The 11,815-nt window shown below is 42.1% G+C and overlaps 3 non-coding genes across 3 annotated transcripts; 1 reads left to right on the plus strand and 2 right to left on the minus strand.

Moving 5' to 3' along the window:
* Window positions 1-1,608: 1,608 nt before the first annotated feature.
* Window positions 1,609-1,681, minus strand: trnak-uuu. Its single transcript has one exon. It is a non-coding gene; the product is annotated as a tRNA-Lys (tRNA).
* A 678-nt stretch (window positions 1,682-2,359) lies between these two features.
* trnag-ccc lies at window positions 2,360-2,431 on the plus strand. The gene has a single exon. It is a non-coding gene; the product is annotated as a tRNA-Gly (tRNA).
* Window positions 2,432-2,911: 480 nt separating this feature from the next.
* On the minus strand, window positions 2,912-2,984 carry trnak-uuu. Its single transcript has one exon. It is a non-coding gene; the product is annotated as a tRNA-Lys (tRNA).
* Window positions 2,985-11,815: the final 8,831 nt, after the last annotated feature.

Below are 11,815 nucleotides of genomic sequence, written 5' to 3' on the forward strand. Positions count from 1 at the left end.
ATCCAGACAGCAGGGCATTACAGTAATCTAGCTTTGATGTAATAAATGCATGAAAGGAGCAATGAGCTCCAGCCATTTCTTCTTTGAGAGCACCTCTGTCGAGGGGCAGTAGAAAGGCCATTTTCATATTTCTGGCATTCTTTCTGCCAGATGTAGCTGTTGTCAGGTAATGCAGCTTCTGGTAAAGCAATTACAAAATCAACAATGACAAGCTGAGCATGTACAGCTTACTCAATTAGAGCTTTAAGCAAAAACAGCCATCTCAGTATTAATGTTTTTTACCTAACGATAAGCACAGGAAAAAACAAGTTTGTGGAACTCATAAAGGGACAAATTTTGTCATACACAGTAAAAGAACCTCTGTGTCTTTATTTCACCACTGCTGGTTACATTACAGTGAATGCAGATAGTGCTTTAAAGTTGCTGCTGAAGCAGTCAGCAGCTGGGAGAGGAGAGGAGCTGGTGGTTCAATCTTAAATGGTGCCTGAGCCAACACAACAACTTCAGCCTTGCAACGTATTTGTGTTTGACAGTTTCTCATTGCAGGTTACAAGTACCAGCTGAGGACTTATGAATGCAAATCACAAAATCTTGTTTCAACTCACTTTACTAATTCAACCTTGAATTCAATCAAGTGTGCTTAAGTGTAATGAGTTCCAGTGATAAATTCTGCAGTACCAAGGCCTGACAGGACTGGAGCCTGAACACTTGTGCTTTCAGTGAGGTCAAGGCAAAAAGACTGAGATAAGTCCACTTTTCCCCAGAGAACAACAATGTTTAAAAACTGTAGCCATAGATGATGAGCAGCAACAAAAAGCTGTGGCGCAACGGTAGCGCGTCTGACTCCAGATCAGAAGGTTGCGTGTTCAAATCATGTCGGGGTCAAGTGTTTCTTTGTGGTATGACTCATGACTATTAAGCCCTATTCATGACTGGTGACTTCAAAACATGCTACACCCTCCCTCTACTACTTATTGCTCAGTGAGAAAAAGAAGCACCAACTTAAGTTTGTTTCACTCTGATAGGGCCTGCCTATTCACTCTAGGATTTTTGATGCTTCAGTCATCAATGCACAGTATGATAAAGATTTTGAAGTGTCATTGGTATATTTACCTTCATCTATACAGACCACATGGCTTGCCAGCTCGGCCTATTGAAACCTTCTTGGGCTACACTCAGATATACATGAGAGGCAACACACAAACACGGAGCGTAAGACACACAGTATCACTCACCAAGGCCTTACTAATCAACTGATGATTTCAATCAGATAGAACAGTAAACTCTGCGGTACCAAGGCCTGGCTGAACTGAAACCTGACGAGTGAACTATCAGTGAGCTCAAGACCCAAGGACTGATGTACGTACACTCTTTTCCAATCAACAGGATTGTGCATTGCATGCCACGGCAGACTTGGAAAAGTAGCGTGCTCATCTTTGTCATGCTTTTAAAGTCTTTTCCTGACTAGTCTCCTAGTCATCGTGTTCACAAGTGCGGACCAATCGTGTCGTTTGGGTGAAAAGGCTTCTGCATCCAAATGTCCAGCTTCTTGTCAGAAAGCAATGGTCACAAGCAACATTTGTTATGGTAACAAACAACTTGCTTGCTCGCCTGAACAGGGACTTGAACCCTGGACCGTCAGATTAAAAGTCTGATGCTCTACCATCTGAGCTATCCGGGCTCTGTCGAAGAAGTTTTGATCGCCACCCGAGGACTGTCCAGGTCAAAGGGCTTCGGTGGTTCAGAATATTCATGAGGACATGGTGGCTTTGGCAACATGCTTACATCTCATTTTACTTGTTCTTGGAAACGCATACTACTTGTACTTTTTGGCGAGCTTGTCTTTCATAATTGCGTGGTTGAAAAAAAAACTTTGTCCGTTTACATACAAAGTGTCAGCCCCTAAGCTTCCCTTCAAAACTAAGGGATTGGCGTAGTACCACACCTAAATTTTCGCGAGCCGCAACGATTGTTTTTCATTCATCCAGGTCCTTCTTGTACACTCAGTAAGGCAGCCTCCCTTAGGTTTCTCTAGATATAAAGAGGTGCTGGTAATGTCACATGGCAAGAAAGTCACCAGTCTATGAGAACCCTCCCCCTGAACGCCGCGGAAGACTCTCGTTTCAACTCACTAAGGTTTTACTAATTCAACCTTGAATTCAATCAAGTGTGCTTAAGTGTTTAATGAGTTCCAGTGATAAATTCTGCAGTACCAAGGCCTGACAGGACTGGAGCCTGAACACTTGTGCTTTCAGTGAGGTCAAGGCAAATAGACTGAGATAAGTCCACTTTTCCCCAGAGAACAACAATGTTTAAAAAATGTAGCCATACATGATGAGCAGCAACAAAAAGCTATTATGACCTTGTGGTGCAACGGTAGCGCGTCTGACTCCCGATCAGAAGGTTGCGTGTTCAAATCATGTCGGGGTCAAGTGTTTCTTTGTGGTATGACTCATGACTATTAAGCCCTATTCATGACTGGTGACTTCAAAACATGCTGCACCCTCCCTGTACTACTTATTGCTCAGTGAGAAAAAGAAGCACCAACTTAAGTTTGTTTCACTCTGATAGGGCCTGCCTATTCACTCTAGGATTTTTGATGCTTCAGTCATCAATGCACAATATGATAAAGATTTTGAAGTGTCATTGGTATATTTACCTTCATCTATACACACCACATGGCTTGCCAGCTCGGCCTATGGAAACCACGGCAGACTTGGAAAAGTAGCGTGCTCATCTTTGTCATGCTTTTAAAGTCTTTTCCTGACTAGTCTACTAGTCATTGTGTTCACAAGTGCGGACCAATCGTGTCGTTTGGGTGAAAAGGCTTCTGCATCCAAATGCCCAGCTTCTTGTCAGAAGGCAATGGTCACAAGCAACATTTGTTATGGTAACAAACAACTTGCTTGCTCGCCTGAACAGGGACTTGAACCCTGGACCCTCAGATTAAAAGTCTGATGCTCTACCGACTGAGCTATCCGGGCTCTGTCGAAGACGTTTTGATCGCCACCCGAGGACTGTCCAGGTCAAAGGGCATCGGTGGTTCAGAATATTCATGAGGACATGGTGGCTTTGGCAACATGCTTACATCTCATTTTACTTGTTCTTGGAAACGCATACTGTGACTCCCTCCCGATGCACAAGCAGACACAAGTGGTTTTCTTTAACGGGTTTTACTGAAGTCCTCTCCATATCAAACCTTGAAAACTAATACACAGTATTAGACATAAAAAACACCATGTTAGCTAGGTAGCATACATGATAGCAAATAATATAAGATAAAAATAAAGTACAAACTTCACACAATACCTTGTTGGCTGCATGCTAGGAAAGGAAATCATCTTGGAGTCTTCTAAATTTCGTATGTACCAATAAACATTAATTTTCCTTCCTTTTAAAGATAGTTTATGGCTAATCTTTAACTTAACATGAGTATCTCTTTACTCAACCTGCACCTGACGGCGCCAGCTAGCATCTTAACGGAAGTGACAAAATAAAAGACATTTCCTGTTAACTAAAATAGCGTCAAAATAAAAATACAGAAGATTACTCAAAAATACATTCTGACTTGGAAATCTCATGTAAACATGTAACTTTTACAGTAGCTACAGTAACACTCCCACCAAATCTCACAACCTTACTGTGGGATTTCTAACACTTACTGACTGTTGCAGGTACATTTGAGCCCTTTGAACCTTAAACGTTACTTTAGTGACAATTACACAAAAACATGTGTACATAAACAAAGATTAAACCTTGCATAAAATGCAAAAAACAACATGGACAATCAGAATAGAATGTCAAGATAAACATTAAACATCTTGATCTGTCTCAAGTAAAGTGACTAGCTTGTGTACAGGTCTCTCTAGGAGCAGTGTTTTCGTAGTGGTTTTACCCTTGCCATCAAATGTGGTGTCACTAACGATCAACCTGACCTTTCTCACCCTATCATCTGACCCCGGATATACTTCTACAATTCGGGCCAGCTTCCATTCATTGCGCGGGGCGTGGTCATCTTGTAACAGCACAATATCATTCACCTTCAGGTTTCTTCTGTTCTTCTGCCACTTTTGTCTTGATTGCAAACTCAATAGATATTCCTTTTTCCATCGAATCCAAAATTCGTTGGCTAAATACTGTACTCGCCGCCACCTCTTCTGAAGATAAAGATCCTCTCTGATAAACTGTCCAGGTGGAGGTAAGATTACAGTGGACTTCATTGTAAGGATATGATTCGGAGTCAATGGTTCAGGTGCGGATGGGTCGTTCAGAAGTTCAGCAGTAAGTGGTCTGCTATTGATGATGGTCATCACTTCATAAAAGAAGGTTCTTAGGGATGAGCTATCAAGCCTTTGCGCTGACTGGTCAAGAATGGCAGTGAGAACACTGCTGAACACAGAACATCCTTATGGTTCTGATTTGTCTCTCCCAGACACCACCCAAGTGACTTGCCGCTGGAGGATTCATTAGAAACTCGCATCCTAAAGCCTTCACCTTTTCTTCACACATTCCTTGCATGAGTTCTGCAAACTCTCGCCTTGCACCAATGAAATTGGTTCCTTGGTCACTTCTAAGTTGACGAACATTTCCTCTTATGGCAATGAACGCTCTTAGGGCATTGATGAACGCATCAGATGTCATATCATCGAGCATTTCAATGTGTATACCTCTTGAACACAAACAGGTAAGTCAAAGTCCATATCTTTTAACATTCTTTCTCCCTTCTTTTACATGTATAGGACCAAAGCAGTCTATGCCGGTGTACGTGAACGGAGGAGTTGTTTCCATTCTGTCTTCCGGTAAGTTGCCCATTCTCTGGTCTTCGGTACGTCTTCTGTATTTTCGGCACTTGACACATTTGAATATGTGCGATGACACTACACTGCTGCATCCTAGGATCCACCATCCGTTAGCTCGCAGTTCATTGACCGTCATTCCACGTCCCTGGTGGTATACTCGCTCATGAAAGTGCTTGACAAGTAAGCGGGATATGTGATCACCCTTTGGAAGTATTGCTGGATGCTTCACATGTGGATGTAACGAGGCTTGACTTAGACGTCCCCCTACTCTCAGGATCCCTTCTTCATCCAAAAATGGACTTAACTTGTACAGCTTACTGTTCTTGGACTTGGAGATAACCTTGTTTGCTTTCAAACTCTTTATCTCATTTGGAAACGCTTCTTCCTGAACTAACTTGACTATAACAATTTCTGCTTCTTTCCTTTCTTCTAAGCTTGTACTTTCATTGGTTCTTTGTTTTTTACCTTTCTGTTCTTTAACTCGTTGTCTCAATCTGGCCACTGCTTGCACTACTCTAGACCAGTCAGAGAACTTCTCAAGGCGGTCCAATAATAATCTGTCCTCCTTTGACTTGGTGCTGAAGACGTATGCCTTTCGGAGTTCAGGGTCATCATCCTTAACTTCTTCCGCTTTCCGCTCTCTGTCAGGCAATTCCCTTTGCCAGAGAAACTTTGGTCCAGTGAACCAACTGGAGGTCTTAAGTTGTTCTGCGGTTAATCCTCGAGATGCGTAATCGGCCAGATTTTTTTCAGACGCAACGTAGGCCCATTGTTCAGGCTTCGTGCTTGTCTTGATTCTTTGGATTCGATTTGCTACGAACACTTGAAACCTCCTGGCATCATTATTTATGTAGCCGAGAACGACCGTGGAATCAGTCCAAAAGTATTCTTGCAAATCTTGAATTTCTAATTCGTTGCGGAGCATGTCACTAGTTCGAACCGCAACTACTGCTGCAGTGAGCTCCAGTCTTGGTATTGTTGTCACTTTGGTTGGTGTGACTCTTGATTTTCCCATCACAAGAGAGCAATGGACTTCATCAGACTCACTAATAACTCGCAGGTAAGTGCATTCACCATATCCAGAGATGCTTGCATCAGAAAAATGGTGAAGCTCATACCGCTTGATGTTGTGGAAGGTTGAGGGTAAGTAGCATCATTTAATTTCCAATTCAGACAGCTTGGGAAGGTCTCTAATCCAGGACTCCCATTGAGGTCTCAGACTTTCTGGAAGTTCATTGTCCCAGCCAATTTTTTCTCTGCACATTTGTTGGAGAACTTGCTTTCCAAGAAGTACAAAAGGTGCTATGAATCCTAATGGATCATACACAGAGGCAACTGTAGAGAGCACGCCTCTTCTTGTGAGTGGATTGGTTTTCACTTGCACTCTGAACTTGAATGAATCGGAGGTGATGCACCACTCTACACTGAGCACTCTTTCCATATGAGGTAAGCTCAAGGTCATGTCTTGATCCTTGACAGTGGCACGTTCTTCTTCTGGGATGGATGCCATCACATTCTCATTATTAGAAACAAACTTGTGGAGCCTTAACTTTCCGGTGGAACAAAGTTCCCTTGATTCCTTGACTAGCTGAATGGCTTCCCTCTCAGTGTTAACACTTGCCAGACCATCATCTACGTAGAAATTTCTCTGAATGAAGCGTATGGTGTCTTCGCTGTATTGACCTTGCCCTTTTGCTGCCAGATGTTTCAGGCCAAAGTTGGCGCAGCCAGGAGACGAAGCCGCTCCAAACAGATGGACTTTCATTCTGTAGGTTGAGGGTGTAGTTCCCAGATTGCCGTACTCCCACCATAGGAATCGTAAGTAATCCTTTTTTAACGTGAAACTGGTGAAACATCCTTTCAATGTCACAAGTTACAGCAATAAAGCCTTTTCGGAATCTACACAGGACTCCCACCAACGTCTTTGTCAGATCGGGCCCAGTAAGCAGATGGTTATTGAGAGAGGTTTCTTGAAACTTAGCAGAACAATCGAATACTACTCGTATTTTCCCTGTTTTCTGCGGATGGTAAACGCCATGGTGTGGAATATACCATACAGGGCTGTTATCGATTTCTTGCTTGGGTACTTTCTCTGCATCACCACGTGAGATTATGTCGTCCATAAAGTTTACATAGTCTTTGAAATATGTTTCGTTCTTGCTTAGTCTCCTTTCAAGACAATTTAGACGGTGTATTGCACACAAGTAATTGTTTGGTAGTTTTGGTCTTTCCCCTTTGAACGGTAATGGCATTTCATAATGACCATCATCTTTTTGCTTGATGTTTTCTCCCATCTTTGACAGAAACTTGAGATCGTCTTGAGACACAGAATCCTCTTCTCCCGCTCTTTCTAAGAAGTCTGATTCGAGAACCTTTAAGATGTCTGAGGGAGTAATTTCTTTGATTTTGGATCTGTTCACATAGTGCATTTCTGTTTTTAGGTTGATGCAGGGCTCAATGTATGGAGTCACTTGCCTCACCACTACGCGATGACTGATCCCGATGGCATCTCCATAATCTACAAAGGGGTTTCTACAGCCAACTATACTCCACCCCAGATCTGTGCGCTGTGCATAGGGCTCATTTTCTTTGCCGGAGACAACTTCTCGTGGAAGTAAGGCTTGCGAGCAATTGTAACTGATGAGCAGACCCACTTCACAGTCTTGTAAAGGTGCCACATCTTCTTGGAGGTGTTCTAGATGGGGCCAGGCTTTGGCAGTTTCACCAGTTGGGATGTGAGCTCAGTTGACTGGAATAAAGTCACGTGTGTAGGCTGGTGGCAAAGAGATCTTCTTGCTGGAGTAAAAGCCACGGACTTGTAGGTCTTTCATTCGTTGGGAGCTCACTACTGTGGTTCTTGAGGTCATAGTAGAGAGCTTCAACTTGACTTGTTCTTTGTCAGCTTCTAAAGCATCAGCTACTTCTTTCAAAACAAAGGTTGTGTCGCTTTGAGTGTCCAACAGAGCATATACCAGTACCTCCTGTGCTGGCTGCTTGACTGAAGACAGCCAAACAGGAAGTACTGCAGACGTCTGTGTATTGGCTTCTTCAAGGATTACTCTGTTTGAAGTAGCAACTGTGATCGTATCTTTAAGTTGCATTTCTTGAGGCTTTTCTTTATTCTTTTCTTGACTTGAACTTGACTTTTCTTGACTTGGATTTCGTTTAGCTTGTGGTCGTCTTTGTTGTTCCTTGTCTCTGTCTTCATGCAAACAAGTAGGGTGCCTTTTGTTGCAGGTGTCACAAACACTCCTACTGCTGCAGCTCTTAGAGACATGACCTGACTTGAGGCATCCAAAGCACAGCCTTTCAGTTTGGACAAACCTTATTCTGTCAGAGATTGTCTTCTCTAGGAACTTTCTGCATTTGTGCAAAATGTGCCCAGTCTTCTTACAGAAAGTGCATGTCTTCACAGTCTCTTCATTAGAACTTGTTGTTAGTGTCTTTGCTTTGACATTTTGATGTCTTTGTGGCTTTAGCTTCTCAGTTTCACCTTGCTTTAGTGATTGCAATGATGTCACTGGGTTACAGGCGATTTTCGCTTCTCTTGTGAGGAATTCAACAAACTGATTAAAGGAAGGGAACTTGTTGCTTTTTTCTTCAATTTCAAGGACTTTCCTACTCCATCTCGCAATAAGCCAATCTGGTAACTTGGACAGAATTTTTCTGTTTTCATTGCAGTCATCTAAGATCTCCAGTGCTTTAATGTGGACCATGGCAGCCTCACAACTGCGGAGAAAGTCGACGAACTCTCTGAGCTCAAAGCTGTCTTTGGCACCAATCTTTGGCCATGTTTGGAGTTTGTCTCTGTATGCCTTTGCAACTGTGAATGGAATTCCGTATCTCTCCTCCAAGATCTCCCATGCCGAAGCATAAGCAGATTTAGTTCCATGCAGAAAGTATCCTTCAAGCGCATTCTTAGCTTGACCACATACATATCTACGGAGGTAGTATATCTTCTCTTTGTCTTGAATATTTTTTTGATCAATAAGTGTTTCAAAGGAGAGCTTCCAATCACTGTACTTCAGTGGATCCCCACTGAATACTGATGGTTCAGGAACTGGGATTCTGTTAGCACTTAAAGCATCTGCCAAGACTTTGATTAACTCAGGTGTGCTTTGATTTGTGGAGGTTATCACAGCTTGAGGGGCAGGAAACATTGGCGGGGGTAATTGCTTTGTGGGGCCCGACTCATGAGTTAGGGTGTCCCTTGTATTGGGATGTCCTTTATTTCCATCCAATTCTTGATCATACACTTGCATTCTTGCCCGCGCAGAAGTTAGTTCCTTCACTATCTCCAAATGCTGTATTCTTCTCCGTTTGTCCTCCAAAGTCCTTTGTAGAGCGTTGTGCTCTTCCTCAAGTTTAGCTTTCATTTCAGCTTTCTCTTCTTCTCTCTTTATTCTCCTCCTCATCTCTTCAGCTTCTTGTTCTAGCAGACATTTCATGGCAGCTGCCTCCTGAGCAGCAAGCCTCCTTTTAGCTTCTGACTCTAGATGCTGTATTCCCAGCTGTTCTCTTTCTTGTTCTCGTAACACTTCCAGAACAGCTTGGCTTGCAGCAGCGTCAGCAGCAGCTTCTTGCCGTTTCACAGAAGACTTTCTTGAATGTTCTGAGGCATTTTTAGGGATAGAAGAGACAGAACTGAATTCACTCTTGCTTGAGTTCCAAAGCGAGCTGGCATCTGGCCAGTCTTGTTCTTCTCCCTCTAAAATGTTTCCACTCAGAAGGCACGATGCTCTGGATACAATGAAGCTTGAAATCTCTACACACCGGTCAACTGTGCGGCGTGTGTCTTGGTCTGGAGCTATGATTCCACGTAGCACTTCATAAATGTACTGGAGGTCAGCACAGAGGCCTCTAACATCAACCATGATATCATTCAGAAGATTTTCAGATAAGGGCTCTGAGGACTGTGACAATTGCTTCTTGGCAAATTTTGCTTGAATTCACCATTTTTGATAGATGTAGTTGAATCGTTGCTGAAGTGCCTTGATTTTGTTATCTTGCATTTCTTTGGCCTTCTCCGTTAGTGTGCGAATTCGTTCACCACGTCTTGGATGTGGCACTTCGTTTTGCCGCTCTTCCTCTTGTGGCACATCAGCATCTTCTCCCATTTGATCTTCTGAAGGGTCTTTATTTTCACTGTCCCTAACATTGTCCCTTACCTTGGGTGTGGTCTTACTTGACTCTGCCATTATCAATGAATTGCCTTTTAATGGAATGCCTGAATGTGAATTGTAAATAAATCTGAAGTGTGAATAAATCTCTGGATGAATTACTAGGTCCCTTAATGTGCAAGTATCTCTTATGACTGTGAATGCCTTATAAGTGAGATTGTTTACTCAAAAATAATGTCATAAGCTAATAACTAATACTAGCAAGAAAGAAGTATTACTTCAAATATCTTTTAAATGTGTGTTTCTGAAATGTGTATATCTGTTTAAGCAGAAATGATCATGAACTATAATTATCAATATCTTACAACTCAAAATTCACCTTGAAAATGTAAATAAACCTCTGTTCTTTTGATACACATATTATTAACCAAAATTGCAAATAGTAAATAACCTTCACATGTTATCAAAACACACACTTTAAATTGGAACTTTAAATATAGTGGGAAATTTCACCCTTCAGCTTAAATCTTTAAACTAAGCTTATAGCAGCTTTAATGGCAAGACTTGGTTCACTTTAACTTAGCAAGTAAGTTGCATTCATCACCCACATAGCAGTGTTAAGCATTCACAGAAATCCTTTGAACAACTTTCATAAAGCCCTCTTCTTAGCCCACTCTTACCAGTGTCCAAGTACTTAATGGCTTTGATTTTAAACTGTTGCTCATGCGGTACGTGGATGTGCGCGATTTTCACTCATCTGCCAGTCCGTGCGACGGTGCGACCGCGTTGAGATTAGCTGGCTCGTCCGCATTGAGATTAGCTGGCTCGTCGTCTTCTGCATCGACCACTTGCGTCGATAGACAGTTCGAGTTTTCACTGTGACTCCCTCCCGATGCACAAGCAGACACAAGAGGTTTTAACGGGTTTTACTGAAGTCCTCTCCATATCAAACCGTGAAAACTAATACACAGTATTAGACATAAAAAACACCATGTTAGCTAGGTAGCATACATGATAGCAAATAATATAAGATGAAAATAAAGTACAAACTTCACAAAATACCTCGTTGGCTGCATGCTAGGAAAGGAAATCATCTTGGAGTCTTCTTAATTTCGTATGTACCAATAAACATTAATTTTCCTTTCTTTTAAAGATAGTTTATGGCTAATCTTTAACTTAATACGAGTATCTCTTTACTCAACCTGCACCTGACGGCGCCAGCTATCATCTTAACGGAAGTTACAAAATAAAAGACATTTCCTGTTAACTAAAATAGCGTCAAAATAAAAATACAGAAGATTACTCAAAAATACAATCTGACTTGGAAATCTCATGTAAACATGTAACTTTTACAGTAGCTACAGTAACACATACTACTTGTACTTTTTGGCAAGCTTGTCTTTCATAATTGCGTGGTTGAAAAAAAAAAATTGTCAGTTTACATCCAAAGTGTCAGCCCCTAAGCTTCCCTTCAAAACTAAGGGATTGGCGTAGTACCACACCTAAATTTTCGCGAGCCGCAACGATTGTTTTTCATTCATCCAGGTCCTTCTTGTACACTCAGTAAGGCAGCCTCCCTTAGGTTTCTCTAGATATAAAGAGGTGCTGGTAGAGTAATGTCACATGGCAAGAAAGTCACCAGTCTATGAGACCCCTCCCCCTGAACGCCGCGGAAGACTCTCGTTTCAACTCACTCAGGCTTTACTAATTCAACCTTGAATTCAATCTAGTGTGCTTAAGGGTTTAATGAGTTCCAGTGATAAATTCTGCAGTACCAAGGCCTGACAGGACTGGAGCCTGAACACTTGTGCTTTCAGTGAGGTCAAGGCAAATAGACTGAGATAAGTCCACTTTTCCCCAGAGAACAACAATGTTTAAAAAATGTAGCCATACATG

The sequence above is a fragment of the Pygocentrus nattereri genome, chromosome 28 (genome assembly GCF_015220715.1).
Source record: "Pygocentrus nattereri isolate fPygNat1 chromosome 28, fPygNat1.pri, whole genome shotgun sequence".
In the NCBI taxonomy this organism is placed as follows: domain Eukaryota; kingdom Metazoa; phylum Chordata; class Actinopteri; order Characiformes; family Serrasalmidae; genus Pygocentrus; species Pygocentrus nattereri.